Source organism: Belonocnema kinseyi, chromosome 3 (assembly GCF_010883055.1).
Source record: "Belonocnema kinseyi isolate 2016_QV_RU_SX_M_011 chromosome 3, B_treatae_v1, whole genome shotgun sequence".
Classification (NCBI taxonomy): Eukaryota; Metazoa; Arthropoda; class Insecta; order Hymenoptera; family Cynipidae; genus Belonocnema; species Belonocnema kinseyi.
The window spans coordinates 138,861,199-138,876,938 of NC_046659.1; the positions used below are offsets into that span (position 1 = coordinate 138,861,199).

The window sequence follows — 15,740 nt, forward strand, 5'->3', positions numbered from 1 at the left end:
AATGTAATCTTGACACTCAGGCGTGAACTATCCAGTAGATAAGGACTAACTGATCTATTTTTATTTTTAAATGGACTTGAAAATGGATTTAGAAAAAGTTCAGTAAACTTTTGCATAGGATTGTTTACAATGCGAATGTTCAAGGTCACTTTTGAGTGATCATGGTGTGGCGGCGGCGGCGGCGGTAAGCCCCAGAGTCTATAGTACACTCGAAAACTCCAGCGCTGACATTAACTAAAATCATCACTACTCCTAAATTATTAATTATTTTGATCTAAAACTTTTCAAAAAACTTTATCATAGTTTTCTCCGCATTTTGGTCACGAGAAGTCCTTGCTTGCTCAAAATTCGTTCGATAAACGAAACGCTGGACGTTACAAAAGTCCGATTCGCGCCGAGCATCAGAAAAAAATTATTAAAAATTTTCCAAATTTTTTATTTTGAATTCCTGTTCCTCTGTGAATCGAAGGATACCCTAAGGTATATTTTCTGAAAATTTTATTCAAAAATTCCAAAAACTGACGTACAGAGCGAAGGGAAAGTTCGAACCGACGACAGCGCGTGTCGAAGTTCAGTTTTCGACATTCAAGCGACGGGCCGATCGAATCCAAAAATTCGAACCGACGATAGCGCGCTGTGAATTTCGGTTTTCGACAATCGAGCGACAGACAGATTGAATCGAAAAATTCAATCCGAGGATAGCGTCCGACGCAGTTAGGTTTTTTGACATTTTAGGTCCGTACAATGTCGGTTAGAAATCAGCTCGAATTTTTTTGCACACGTCTAGATATAATATAAAAAGGAGATGTAGTTTAAGTAGTTCCAAATGAAGCATTCTCAAAGGAGAAAGAGGGATAGAAAGTAGGAGGGAATGGGCCAAAATAGTAGGATCGGATAAAATCGGATACGATAGAATCGAATAAGACAAGGTACAATAAAATAAGATAGACAAGAATTGAAGTAAACAATTATAATCCTACCTACTTCCAATCATTTTTCTTGGGAACTTCATGAAATGAGCCATTTCTCCCGACAAAATTTGATTTATTCCATAAATTTCATCGTGTCTTCCTTTCCCTTCCCTCCTTTTATTATCTTCTTCCCGCCTATTTCTGGTAAAACAGATAATCACAAAATCCACTATGTAAGGTTCCAGTAGCTTCGAACAATTAACGGATGTGTATTATTTAGCGACAAAAAAAATTCTTTACACTACACTGTTAAAAATGTTTGGAAATCTGCAACACTTCTACAATACAAGATTAAGTTAAATTGAAAACATGGTATTGGAATGACGAAATTGCAACACATGTATTGTAAGTGTTGAAAATTGTAAAGTCACCGTCCAGCGTTCCAATATAAGTATTAGAGGGTTTGTGAGACGAAAATTTTGCACAAGGAATTTGCGGAAGTCAAGAAATCCGTGAAATGCAAGTAATCAACGAAATTGATAGAAATTCACGGAATTATTCAAATTCGCTGAATTCACGGAATTCAAGAAATTAACGGAATTCTGAGAATTCACGGCTGTCGCGGAATTCGATGAATTAATGTAAATGAAGAAATTCACAAAATTTGTAGAATTTAGGGAATTCAATAAATTCATGGAACTTATGAAATTCAAGGAATTCGCTGAAATCACCCATATCATTGGATTTGTGGTATTCACGTAATTCTTAGAATTGATATAAATTATGGAGTTCGTGAAATCTGCTGGATTTATGTAATTCATGGACACTTAATTCATGGAATTCACGAAATTCAAAGAATTGAAGAAATTCACGCAATCAAAAAATTGAAGAAATTCAAGGAATTCAGGGAATTTAAAGAATTTGAGAATTTAAAGTATTCAAGCAATTCGCGGAATTGATGAAATTCAAGAAATTAATGAAAGACATATAATATGTGTACGATTTTCATGCATTCCGTGAATTCGGTTATTACATTATATTCCATAAATTCATTAAACTTAATTTATTTCTTTAATATTGAAAATTCCATGAATACTAGCGGATTCCGAAAATTTGAAAAATTCCATGAATTTCATGAATTTCGACAACTTTGTGAATTCTATAAATTTCGTGAAGTCTCTTTGATTTCCGTGAATTTACTGACTTACGAAAGTTCCATGAATTTGTTGCATTTCGTGAATTTTTTTAATTTCATGAATTCCTTTAATTATACGAATTTCGTAATTTTTTAAATGCCCATAATTCCATGAATTACGTGAGTTCTTTTAATTTTATTAATTCTTTGAGTGTCGTAAATTCCTTGAATTCCATGAAATCCGTGAATTTGGGGCGTTACATGGATTCCATGAATTCCTGGAATTTCGTAATTTTTATGAATTCCGTAAATACTTTGGATTCTGTAAATTCTTTAAACTCCATGAATTTCTTAAATTTTGTGAATTTGCGGAATTCAGTGAATTCCATGAATCTGCGAATTCTGCGAATTCCATGAATTCTATTAATTCTGTGCATTCCATGAATTCTATGAATTTCTTTAATTCTGTCAATTGCATAAATTCTTTCAATTCCGTTAATTACGTGAATTCCGTAAATTCCATTAATTACATGAGTTCCGTAAATTTCTGCAAATTCATTAATTCTCTAAATGTTTTAAATTCATTGAATTTCATAATTATTGTGAATGACACGAATTTCTAAAATTTCATGAAATCTTTAAATTCCATGAATACAACAGGTTTCGAGTTACGGGCTATTGCAATTGTATTGTAAAATTCCAATACACTTTGAGTACTATACCGATGCCATCATTTGGAAACTACATTTTGTATGGTAGCGTCACCTTATGTTTCGGAAATAAACTTCCAATACATATAGTGGAAGTTTCCAACAGAAACTTTTAACAGTGTACTTCCAGGTTCTCAGAGTGTACTTCAGAAGATCGATTAAAACGTTTATGGCGGCTACCATTTCAGATTCCTCTGAGCGACAAGGTTAATTGCACATCAAATTTAAACCAGACCTAATTATTTTGCTTAATTAAAATCTATTGTGTATTCTGCTATAATATGGGTAGAGAAAGATAGAGCTAATACATGTAATGAAAATTCATAAAGAAATTCGGCATTGGTAATCAGTCCTGTTTGCATTTTGATTATTGTGAGTTACTCGTTATTTTTTCTTTAAATTGCAATCGTTAATTTTGGATATCTAGTTTATAAACACCGGCATTACACACGCGACTCAATTTTTTTATTTAGATATAAAACAAATATTAACCCCTTGATGACCAAACTCCGTTTTTCCAACAATTATTTTCGCGACATTTTCTGCTACCGAAACTATTGTTACAATATTTAAAAATAAACAATTTTAATGTCAAATTTCCTGACATTTCAAAATGTTTTATCAGAATTGTAACAAAATTCAAACTTAAATAATTATATTCGTCTATTTAACAAAAAATACACATTTTTTATTGCATCAAATCATTCTATAATTATTTTTGTCTAGAATTTGTGAAGATATACCTGTGAAAAGTGGAATTATTGGGTCCATGAACCCTAAGCTACAAAATGTATAAGTTAGTTTTCCGAAAATCCAATATATTGGCTAAAAGCCAATTTTTTTGCTATTCCTAATTTTCCGTATGGAAGCTATATTTTCAAATAAATTCCCATACATGCATGTGTATGGGGATTTTTAGTGTAATTGCTAACAAGCCCAAAGTCAGGTTGGCAAAATTCAAGTATGGCGGATCCAATATGGCTGCCGAAAACGACTGAAAAATTCCGATTTTCAAACAAATTCGCCAATGGAGTTTTTGGAGGCGACTGCCGATGAATATGTGATCAAATTTTTTCAGGGCTGCGCTCACTGTTGGGAAAAAAATGAATAGAGAATTCCGAGCAGTCAATCTAGGCAATATATAATCCTAAACGATACTTCTTCGGCCTGTGACATTTACTGCGTAAAATGTTTTAAAGTTTTATTCCAAACAAAATAACAATAAACTTGAAAATAAATGTAAAAAATAATAAGTAACAATAATCTTGTCAATGTTCCCCTGCATGAGATAAGAGTTAGGAAACGGCGATTAATACGTCCACTGCGAAAAGAAATTTGAAAGCTGCAAATGAAATTGATGAATATTTTTCATCATTTTTGGTTGCGGTGTTAAAATTCGCTATCTTTAATTTTAAAAATCTGACCAAGGATTCGTCATTAGCAGCCCCGAAACCCAACATGTGCGAATTTGAATGAAAATCGGAATTGTTCAATAAATTTGGCGCCCATATTGAATTGGCCATAATAAGTTATAAAAGTCTGATCACTGATTCGTCATCAGAGACCCCAAAAACCCACACGTATAAATTTCTATAAAAATCGGAATGTTTCAGTCATTTTTGGAAGCAGTATCTGATCCACCATTTCTAATTTGTAATTGTAATTTCAAATTTCTAATTCGTCATCAGCGGTCCCAAAAAACAAGATGTGCGAATTTTGATGAAAATTGGAATATTTCAGTCTTTCTTAGAAGCGGTATCCGATTGACCATATTTAATTTCGAAAATCTGAGAAAAAAATTTTCATCAGCGGCCCCAAGAAACCCCATGTGCGAATATTGTGAAACTTGGAAAGTTTTAGTAAGTTTTGGCGCCCATTTTAGATCCGCTATATCGAGTTTTCGAAATATGATCATGGATTCATCATCGGCGGCCCCAAAAACGCACATGTACTAATTACTAGGAAAATTGAAATTTTTAATTCATTTTTGGAAGCGTTATCTGGTTTATTTGAGAATTTTTGTAAAATCGAAATGTTTTAGTAAGTTTGGCAACCATATTGGATTCACCATCTTGAGTTTTGAAAATCTGGTTTCAGATTCGTGATTCGCCAGTACAAAACGCCTATATAAATGCATTTATGTTAATTTATTTGAAAATATTTTTATGCCATTTATGCCATGAAAAATTATTATTTTTGTTGAATAAACAAAATAATTATTTTAATTTTAATTTTGTTGCAATTCTGATGACGTATTTTGAAATTTCATGGTATTCTACATCAAAGTTCTTTATTTTGAAATTTTTAAACAATCAATTCTGCAGCCGAAAATGTCGCTGAACAAAGTATTGGAAAAGAGTAATTGTGGTGCAGGAGGTATAGATTTATAGAGTTATCGAGAATTCCCATGTTATTTATTTTAAATAACCCGTTTGTGCGATTTAAAATTCAAATATCTAAATAAAATTTCAATATTTTTTAACTTGAAAGTTTAGGATTAAGGAAACGACAGCAATTAGTGCTGCATTTCGAAACGAAAACTTCAAATATTTTGATCGGTCTCGTTAATTTCCGAAAAATAATCTAAAACTTCTGATTTAATTCTTTCGATAATATCGGAAAAATCAAAACTATCATGATAAAACAGAAATTTTGTAAAAAAATAAAATTGATTCTACTTTTCATAATTAATTAGTTTAATAAATAAATCATTCATTCATAGCTAAGACAAATAGTATAAAATCAAAAGTATTGTTGAAGGTGTAACCAACAACGAGGAATTTTCATCGATCGTCCATCAAATAGAGTAATAAACATTGAAATTAAAATTTCAATTTTAAATTTTCGGTCATACGATCATTTATTAATAAAATTAGTTTATAACAACGTTTCGGCCACATTTTTGTGCCTTCTTCAGGTTTAAAACATTTTGTGTATTCTAAAATTAATAATATAATGGTAATTAATAAATAAATATTTAAAAGTCAAAGTTTTTTAAAAAAGTAATCAAAAATTTGTTTTAACAATGTACATACAATTTGGATCGTAATAAATTTTTTTTTTGTTAATACATATTAAATCCATATTTGAGTCAGTGTTTTTCCATTTTCCAATCGAAAAATATCATTTCATAATCACTATTTGTTAAAAAAAAAAAAAAAAAAAAAATATTTTTAATTTCTGTAGTCATACTTAAATAATATGTAGATTATTAAAAATTTTTGTGTGAAAATTTTTAATTTTAAAATTCATTTTGTACACGTATTGTGGATAAACCAAGGTCTGCCGAGCTCGAAACTGAGCATGATACTGAAATAATGTGAATTAAACGATTGGAAAGTTTACATTTAGTTTAACTTATAACGTCGAATAAACTGACAATAATATTTTTGAATTCAGAACTGAATAAAATTTTTAATTAATATTTAAAATACTTAGATACGTATTATCAAAATTTTCTATTTTAGTTTGTAAATTTATGGAGTTCCTTGAATTCCTTTTGTATATTATTTAAGTATGACTACAGAAATTAAAAATATTTTTTTTTTTTTTTTTAAACAAATAGTGATTATGAAATGATATTTTTCGATTGGAAAATGGAAAAACACTGATTCAAATATGGATTTAATATTTAACAACAAAAAAAAATTTTGTTATGACCCAAATTGTAAGTACATTGTTAAAACAAATTTTCGATTACTTTTTTTAAAAAATTTGACTTTTAAATATTTATTTATTAATTACCATTATATTATTAATTTTAGAATACACAACATGTTTTAAACCTGAAGAAGGCACAAAAATGTGGCCGAAACGTTGTTATAAACTAATTTTATTAATAAATGATCGTATGACCGAAGATTTAAAATTGAAATTTTAATTTCAATGTTTATTACTCTAGTAGTATAAAAATGGTCTGTCCATAAATCTATTTTTTTTATTTTTCTGAAGTTAAAAGTCTTTCAAATATGAAAAAAGTAACTATTATCAATTACTGTAAATTTATGTATTAAAAACCTATATAACTCACCATAAACATGAAAATAAAACTATTTTTGAAGAAATTAAGAAATATTTTATAACCTTTCGAATATTTTTCAAAGTAAAATTTTTTTTATTTCTTCAAAACTTCTAAAAATCCAAAATATCTTTTAATCTAAATCAAATAACTCCTAAAATTGTGATAAATGTTCAAAATTTTCAAAAATTGCCTCAAATTCTTCCAGATTCCTTTGACATTTTAAGAAAACTTTTGAAAAGTTTTCGAATTTTTCAAAATCTTCTTTAAAAGTTAATTTAAAAAAATATATATTTAATAAATTCTACATTAATCTTAATAAATGTTTGTTAATTTTTCGACACCTTTTAAAATTAAATAAAAGCTTTAAAATTCTTCTTAGAAATCTTAGAAATAGTTTTTTCGATTAATAACATTTTATGTTTTTTTACGAGTCTTAAGAACATTTTTTATTATCTGGAAAGCTTTGAAAATTCTTGTAATTATTAGTTCCGTTTCAAAATTATTCATAGTTTCCTAATAATATCACCGAAACTGATTCGAATTTTTCTTAGATTTTTTTTAAATCCTGCAAAATAAAAAATTGCCCTTTAATGTTTAAGGTTTGTTTTTAATTTTGGAACTTTGTTGAAATGCTTAGAAAAGTGTGTAAATACTCTTTTAACATTAATTTTGTAAATTACAATACATCATTAATTTTTATCAGGAGTCTTTAAATAATTGGTTTATTCTCTCGAAACCTATGAAAATTCTCAAATTTTAAAATCGTTCGAAGTTTAAAATTATTTACGACTCTTTCTAAAACTTCTAAATATTTCTGAAACCTATTCGACTTTTTTTGTATTTTTGGAAAATTTAAAAAATGGTAATCTCTGCTTCTGAAATTTGTAAATTATATTTAAAAACTTGCCTCGCAGTCTTGCTGATACATAAAAAAGAATTCTAAAAATCTTAAGGAAATCTGTTTATTACCTTAAAAATTAATGAATGCATAAAAAACTTCTTAATTCTTTGTTCGAATTCTTCAAAAATCTTAATTTTGTTAAAATTTTTTTTAATAGTAGGTATTCTTCTTAAATTATTAAAAAATAAGTAAATAAAAGCACTATAAATTTGTTTTCAGTTTTTTTAGATCCTTTTCGCTTTTACATCATAAATCTCAGCGTTTTCATTATAATTAGAAATTTTTCAAAGATAAATGTCATATGATATAGTTATAATATTTTAGTTTAATAAGTTATAATAAATTATGTTATTCTCTGATGATAATACAGGTTCTCTGAAAAGATTAGCTTGTAACACCTGGCATAATAATGCGTGTGTTTCTGAAAAGGGATTTTTCTCCCGATTTCACTTGTAGCTTAATGGGAATGTACCGAACCAGCAATCGGAAGTTTCGTGGCTCAATTCTCAGCGGGGCTAAAAGAGAAAATCTTTTTTCAGAAAAAATTTAAATAAAATGCTTGTAATTCATAGCTTTATCTGGTTTGTAAATGCGTTGAAACCTTCTGCTATTCGCTGATGTTAATATATATTCCTTTAAAAATTTGGCATGTAAAACCTGTCATAATAATGTATGTATTTCTGAAAAATAATTCTTCTCTCGATCTCTCTAGTAGCTTCGTGGGGAAACACTTGGCCGGAAATTGAAAGTTCTGAGGTTCGATTTCCATAGAAGTAAAAGCAAAAGATCTTTTTCAGAACAACTGAATTAAAATTTTTTTAATTCTTAGCTCCATCAAGTCAGTAAATACTTAAAAATATTACATTATTATTCGTTGATAATACAGATTCCTAAAAAACTTATATAACTAGATAATTTGAAAAAGAAATTTTCTATAAATTTAGTTTAGTTTGTTACTTTTAAACAACTTTAAAGAGTTTAGAAAATAAATGTTTAAAAAAAAAACATCGATAAGTATTCCAGCGCACAAAAGTCTTGCTCAGAAAGATGTCAGCGGTTTAAATCCGTTAAATCTGAGGATTTATAAGTCACCGGAGTAGAGTCGACCTCAAAATCCTGAAAATGGTCGTGGTATTAAGGGTGCTATCCTCTAAAGACTACCTAGTCGACGATATCGAATCCCTGTAAAGTTTCAGCAAGAGATGACGAGTACTAATCCCCTTCCTCACTTTTCCCATCCACCTGGAAGTTATACTCCAGAAACTTTAGACACCATAAATTATTACCAGGCAAACGAGGGAACAAAGTTGATGCAATAAATCTTCTTTAGATTGAAGAAGATTTGGTGAAGCCAAATTTTAGGAATAAAGAATATTAGCTTTTTTGTTTTTAGCTAGAACAACTGGAATAGTAAGTTCTAGTCAGGACCCTTCATGGTACTGGTAAGATTTTCAATTTCTTGTGACTCAAAAATTAAATTTTTTAAATAAAAAATCATTTCAGATTTTTCAAAGAATTAAATCTTTTTAAATTCTTTTGAAAACTTTTGAATCCTTTTCTGGAATTTAAGGATAACATTTTTAATCTTTTTTACTATTCTCTAAAAACAGAAATAATACAAAGAAAATAAATTAAAAATTATTCAAAATTTAGCTAGTAAGCTTCAGGCAATTAAAATACACATAAATATTTCAAAAATGTTATTTGATATTGAACTTTTCTTTACTTATTTTTCGGTAAAAACTTTCTCTACACCTTTAATATTTTAAATTTTGAAATTAAATTTGTCGATGTCTACAGTCGTTAAAACAATTTTTTGAAAAGAAAATTTTTTTAAACAAATAAAAATATTTCACGATTATGTATTTATTTGTAATATAAATTTATTCAAGTCCTACAGGGCCAAATAGATGTTTGGGCAACTAGCTATCGCAAGACTTCACCTAAGCTACCCTGAAGATAATATTCACCTCTTAGTGTGAACAAATATCAAAATAAAATTTGTTGATGCTAAGAGGTGAATATTATCTTCAGGGGAAGTTTGGGTGAAGTCACGCGACAGCTAGTCGCCAGGATATCTTGTCGCCAGGACATCAAGTCACCGGGACATCTAGTCGCTGAGACAACTGTTTAGCAGGCGTGTTCCTCAGAACTTTTAGTCACCGGAACATTATGTTATAAATCGTATCAAATTATACATAAAAACCAACAACAAATTTCTACGTAGAAGGCATCCCATTGAGACCTACTGCATTAAAACTGGATGGAAAACAGTGTGAAGTTTAAAATACTATTTTATTCTTTTTAAATTACCCAAGAAAAATGATATGGTTTGATTTTCTACAACGTTTTTCAATTTTTTGGGCGACTAGATGTCCTAGCGACTAGATGTCCTAACGACTAGATGTCCTAGCGACTAGATGTCCTGGCGACTACATGTTCCGGCAGCTAGATGTCCCAGCGACTAGGTGTCCCAGCGCATAGATGTTCTGGCGACTAAATTTCCTGGCGACTAGCTGAATTCGTCCATTTTTAAAGCTTCCAATTTTAAATCATACAATTTTCAAAGTTTTTAAAATGATGAAACTTGAAGTACTTACGACTAAAAAATTTTTTATTTCAAACAGTGAAAATTACAATAATACTTTGTTGTAATAAAATTTCTTATTTTAGTTTAGCAAAATTCCTACAATATATTTTAATGTTTCATGTTTCTACATGATATATCAAATACTGGATAATAATGTGTATCATCTTTTACAATTTATAATTGCAATCTTATATAATTACGGTTAAGACTTCGAGATTCTATAATAGTTTAATTGAATCGCACTTAAAAGAATTTTTTAGTCTGAAAAATGTTTTAAAAAATTTAATTTATTTTTTAATTTTATTTTTGAAGGGCAAATTTGTAAACCCCTTTTCGATTTAAGCCAAATATGGAACATACAAAGCTTTACCTGATTCAATTAACTAAAATCATTTTTTTTAAAATTTGTTTACTCACAAAAAATTAAAAAAAAAAAAATTCCCTCCCTTTCAACCCAATAAAAATGTTAAAAATGAAAAATAAATTTCTCTTCTGATTAAGAAATAAAATTCTTATCTGAAATCAACAATTCTAATTCTTTTAACACAATCAAAATAATAATAATAAAAATGTTGAAATTTGAAAAAGTCCCTCTTCCAATTCAGAAATGAATTAAATCATAAAATATCCTTCCTCCAATAGAATAAAAGTTGTTCATAATAAAAAAATGTTGTACTTGGATTCAGTAAAAGTTTAAAAATAAAAAATACTTTCCTTTCATCTTGAAAAAATGTTATCAATAAGAAATTTTCCCTGCCTTAACTCTATTGAAATATAAATCCATATTTTTCGAATAAAAAGCACTCCCTTCTCCGATTCAGAAAATTGTTGCACATTAAACTTTTGCAACTCAAAATAATTCCGAAAGAAATTAATTAGAAGTTAAATAATTTTTTGCGATATTAACTGGGTGACATTTGAAGAGTTTGAAAAGGTCTTTCTCCTAAAAACTTTAATAAATATAGTATTCCTAAAGTTGTTAATCGCCAAAACAGATGCTAGTTAAGAATTAATTTCATACACATTAAAGGGATTACAGTTTCAATTTTCTATTATGGAAGGTTTGATAAATTCATTCAATAAAGGTTTGAAAAATTGCATTTTGTTGATCAAGAGGCGGCCATATTTTTTAGAGCCCACTCTAAAGGACATATTTACCATAAATTCAAAATTTTCATGCTAATAAGAAACTTCTCGCCAATAATTAAATATTTTGAATTTTAGGCCGCTTATCATCTAAAAATTTACAAAGAATGTGCAATATTGAGAAAAATATTGTTTTCCCAATTTTTTTTTTTAAATTAACTTTAATTGCTTCCTGCGCGTACAGAAACTACCCAGTCATAACTTCTTTCTCTTATACTTTCCCTCTCCTTACTTCGAAAGCTAACACATCCTTTCCCTCACACTCGTTTCCGAGCTCTTACCTCTCCCCCCACTCAAAAACACACACACCAAACTCTTTTTTCTCTGCACTCGCTTCCGCTACTTACCCCTCTTCAATTCCCCTAACTTCTTCCTTCATTTTCCTACTATCCCATCCCGCACACCATCTCTCTTCCCCTATTTTCCCACACTCTCATACTTTCTTTCCTATTATTTCCCATCACTGCCTCTACTTTCCCTGCTCTTATTTATTCTCTCACTTTTCCTTTCCTTTGCAACCCTGGCTTCCTGTCATTCCCATCTCACACTTTCCCCTTACTTGCCCAAGTGCCTGTCTTAAAATACATCCTGCTTCCTCTTCCCCGTTTTTATCTACTTCCCCTTCCTCGCTTTCCTTACCCTCATATCCTCTAACTCATCGCCTTCCGTTTCTCCTAACTCCTCTCTTTTTATGTCTGTAATTTCTCCTTACTCCCCTTCCTTCAGTTTCGTAATTTCTTTTAACTTTCTCCCTTCATTTTCGTCATTTTTCCTACTTTTCCCATAATTTCCCTTCAGTTCCCCTCATTGCCACTACTTTTCCTTCGATTGATTGCCCCACTTCTGCTTACTTCTTCCCTTCATTCCCCCGCCTCTAAATTCCAACTCTCATTTCCTCTTATCCCCTTACTTTGTCATTTCCCACTGCCTTATTTCTCCCTCATTTCTTTACTCTCGCTTACCCCTTATATACCCTACCCTTAGTTCATCTTCACTAATTTTCCCTACTTTCCACCTCTTATTTTTTCATACTTCCGCTAGCCATAATATTCCTTCACTTTCCCTCTCATTATTTTCCCTAGCTTCTCCTACACATCCTACAATTATTTTCCTCACTTTTCTTCAACAAATGAAATAGTTGTACCACCTAATAAAATAACAGTACACTACCTTTGTAGCTCTGCACACTTTCCCCTTACTTTCTCCAGTTTCCCTCTTCTAATTCACCCTGATTACACTCCCCTAAATCTAACAATTTCCCCTTTCTTACTTTCCTTTACCTCATTTCCTATGATTCATCTTCCCTTATTTATTCTAACTTCTCTGCCTTCATTTTCGTCATCTTTCCCAACTCTGCACCCTTCATTTTTGTAATTTCTTTAAACTTTCTCCATTCAATTTCGTCATTTTCTTCCGCTTACTTTCCATCTTTATATTCCCCACTTCCCCGCTCTAAAATTTCCACCTCTCCTATAACCTAACCCCTCTCTTTTTTTCATTTCTTACTTCCTCACTTCCGTATCTCTGATTTCCCCTAGTTTCCATATTTCTCCTATCATATATTCCCCTCACTTTTCTTAAACTAATGTAATTGTTGTGCCATCTAATAAAATAGCAGTACCACATCTTACAAACTAAACATTCGGTCTAGCTCAAAATTTTCTCAGCGTAGATCTAGTAATTTATAGAAATATCAAACTCGGTTTCAAACATGTGTAAACTCTCAATATCTGAAAATTTTGATTACGGATTATTGAATGATTTATGGTTTTAATACTAGGAAATAAGGATCAAGGAATGCGCACATTAAATGAATATTCAGATTTTGCAAATTCAGTCTGGGTAAAGATGAATGCAAGATATTGAAATACGAAACTTTGTGTGGCAAAACGATAAAACAAAAGGACTGCAAATGTAGAGGACGTAGTATTCGGGTTAACGGAATAAGCGAGGTAAAAGCTATTCAAGCTAGGAGTTAGCGCGTTAAAATGGTTATTTACGAAGGTAGTAAAATAAAACTAGGACTGACATGACGAAGTGGAGTAAACTATGGAAAGTCAGACATTCTGACGCTGTTTACTATCCCCCATTTATAAATGCGTCTCGTATTCACCAGTACTATGGATGCTTCTGGCTTTTGGCTTATCGAACCGCTTCATCCGGATTCAGTTTGGTGAAGAAAAGTTTTCCTCGGCTGCCAGAAAAGTTTGCTCAATTTTAACCGCGACAAACGATCGACTGCCGACCACAAATTTCAACTAGAACACATTTTCCTCACTTAAAAGGTGGACCCCTTCAGAGAGCAAAACTTAGGATTGTTCGATCGGAATATATATTTTGAGAACAAGGATGAATTTTAGTCATGGAAAATTTTTAAATAGAATTACCTGTATGTTACAAAAATCGTTCTTGGAGTAATCTTCTAAAACGACCACTCTCGCGTTGAGCATTTAAAAGAACCACTCTGTTTTTTTTAATTGGCCGATCATTTTAATACGTATATTTAGGCACTGATTTCAAGGAGATTACGAAATTTCAGCAAATCACTGAATTTAAAGAATTCAAGGAAATTAAGAAATCTACACATTTCACGGAATTAAAAAATTTTGCGAAATTCAAGTGATTAACGGAATATAATGAATTTTCACAATTCAAGCTATTCGCGGGAATTAAAGAATTTACGGAATTCAAGGAATTCACGAAATTCACTGACTTTAAGGAATTAAATAAATTTAAGGAATTCACGAAGTTGAAAGAGTTCACGTAGTTCGAAGAATTTACGAAGTTAAAAGAAATCATAGAATTCTAAAACTACACGGAATTCCAAGACATCACGGAGTTTAAAGAATTCATGTTCTTAATGGAATTAAAATTCGCGCAATGCTCGGAATCTGAGGAATTCACCAAATTTTTGGCAACAAATTAATTCAAGTACCTCAAAGAATTCTAATAATCAACGGAATTGCTTCAATTCTGTAATATTTAAATATCGTAAAGTAATTGAATTACCTGCATTTTTTAAATCCCGTGAACTCCGTGAGCTCCTTTAATACCGTGAAGTCAGTGAATTTCTTGAGCTCCTTGAATTCTTCAAATTCCTTGAATGAAGTGAATTCTTTAAATACAGCGAATTATTTTAATTTTGTGAATTCATTGAATCCGTGAATTTCTGCAATTTCCTGAGCTCTTTAAATGCTCTGCATTTAATGAATGAAATGAATTCTTTAAATTCATTGAATTACCTGCATTCCTAAAATTCCGTGCATTTCTTTAGTTAATTGAATTCCGTGATTTCCTTAAATTTCGTGAATTCCGTAAATTTAATAAATTCCTTGAATTCCCTGAATTCCGCGAATTCTTTGAGTTCCGTAAATCAATTGAATTTGGCGAAATCTGTAAATTTTTTTCATTCTGCGAGTTTCATAAATTCCTGGAATTGCGTAAACTACTTGAATTCCGTGAAGTACGTGAATTTCTTGAGCTCTTTAAATTCTGTGAATTCTTTGAACTCCTTGAATCATTTGAATTCCTGCATTTTTTGAATTCCGTGAAATCCATGAATTCCGTTGAGTCCGTGAATTTCTTGACTCACGTGAATTTATGGAATTCCTTGTTTTCTGCGAATTCTGTAAATTCCATGAATTCCGTGATTTCCGTGAAATCCGTGAGCTTAAAATATTTAAAAACAATATATTAAACCGCAAAGTAAACATTACTTAACCAATCTTCTGGTTGCTAAAACTAAAACTTTAAACTGATGGCACTATAATCGGTTTTTTAAGAGCTGTATAAACTCATTTGCTGGACCTTTTTTCGTCTAATAATTTTCCCGTCTGATATCCATCGATGGCGGTAGTTTGAAAATAAACACAATTCCCTAAAATTAAGTTATTATGCGAAAATTGAAAATCTTGCAAATTTCTATCGTCACTTTTTAATACTGCCGTCCTGATGAAGAAACACTCATCTGAATTTTTATCAAAAATGAGTTTTTGATACGGTTGGATACGTAATGAAAAGACGAATTTAACTATGCTAATAATTATTAAAAATGGTAATTAAATCTCGAGATAATTAGGTCTCAATTAGCCTATCTACAGAGATTTTCGAGAATTCCTGCTGAAGAAACACACATCTGTAGAAATTCTAGCTTATCTACACGATTTCCAGGATTTGACATAGAGCTGAGCCCTGAGTTCCTGATGAAAAAAACACATCTGCGCTGATGTGTTTTTTTACCAGGATCTTCGGTCTTCCTGCAGTCCGATTTCCTGAAATCGAATAGCTCAAGTACATGATAAGTTTCTTCACCAGGATTCGAGGGTA

The 15,740-nt window shown here is 30.5% G+C and overlaps 1 protein-coding gene across 1 annotated transcript in view; it reads left to right on the plus strand.

The window, feature by feature from the left end:
- The window catches only part of LOC117170040 (dipeptidase 1-like), a 140,683-nt gene that overhangs the window by 120,751 nt on the left and 4,192 nt on the right, over positions 1-15,740 (plus strand). The gene's annotated exons all lie outside the window — the stretch shown is intronic.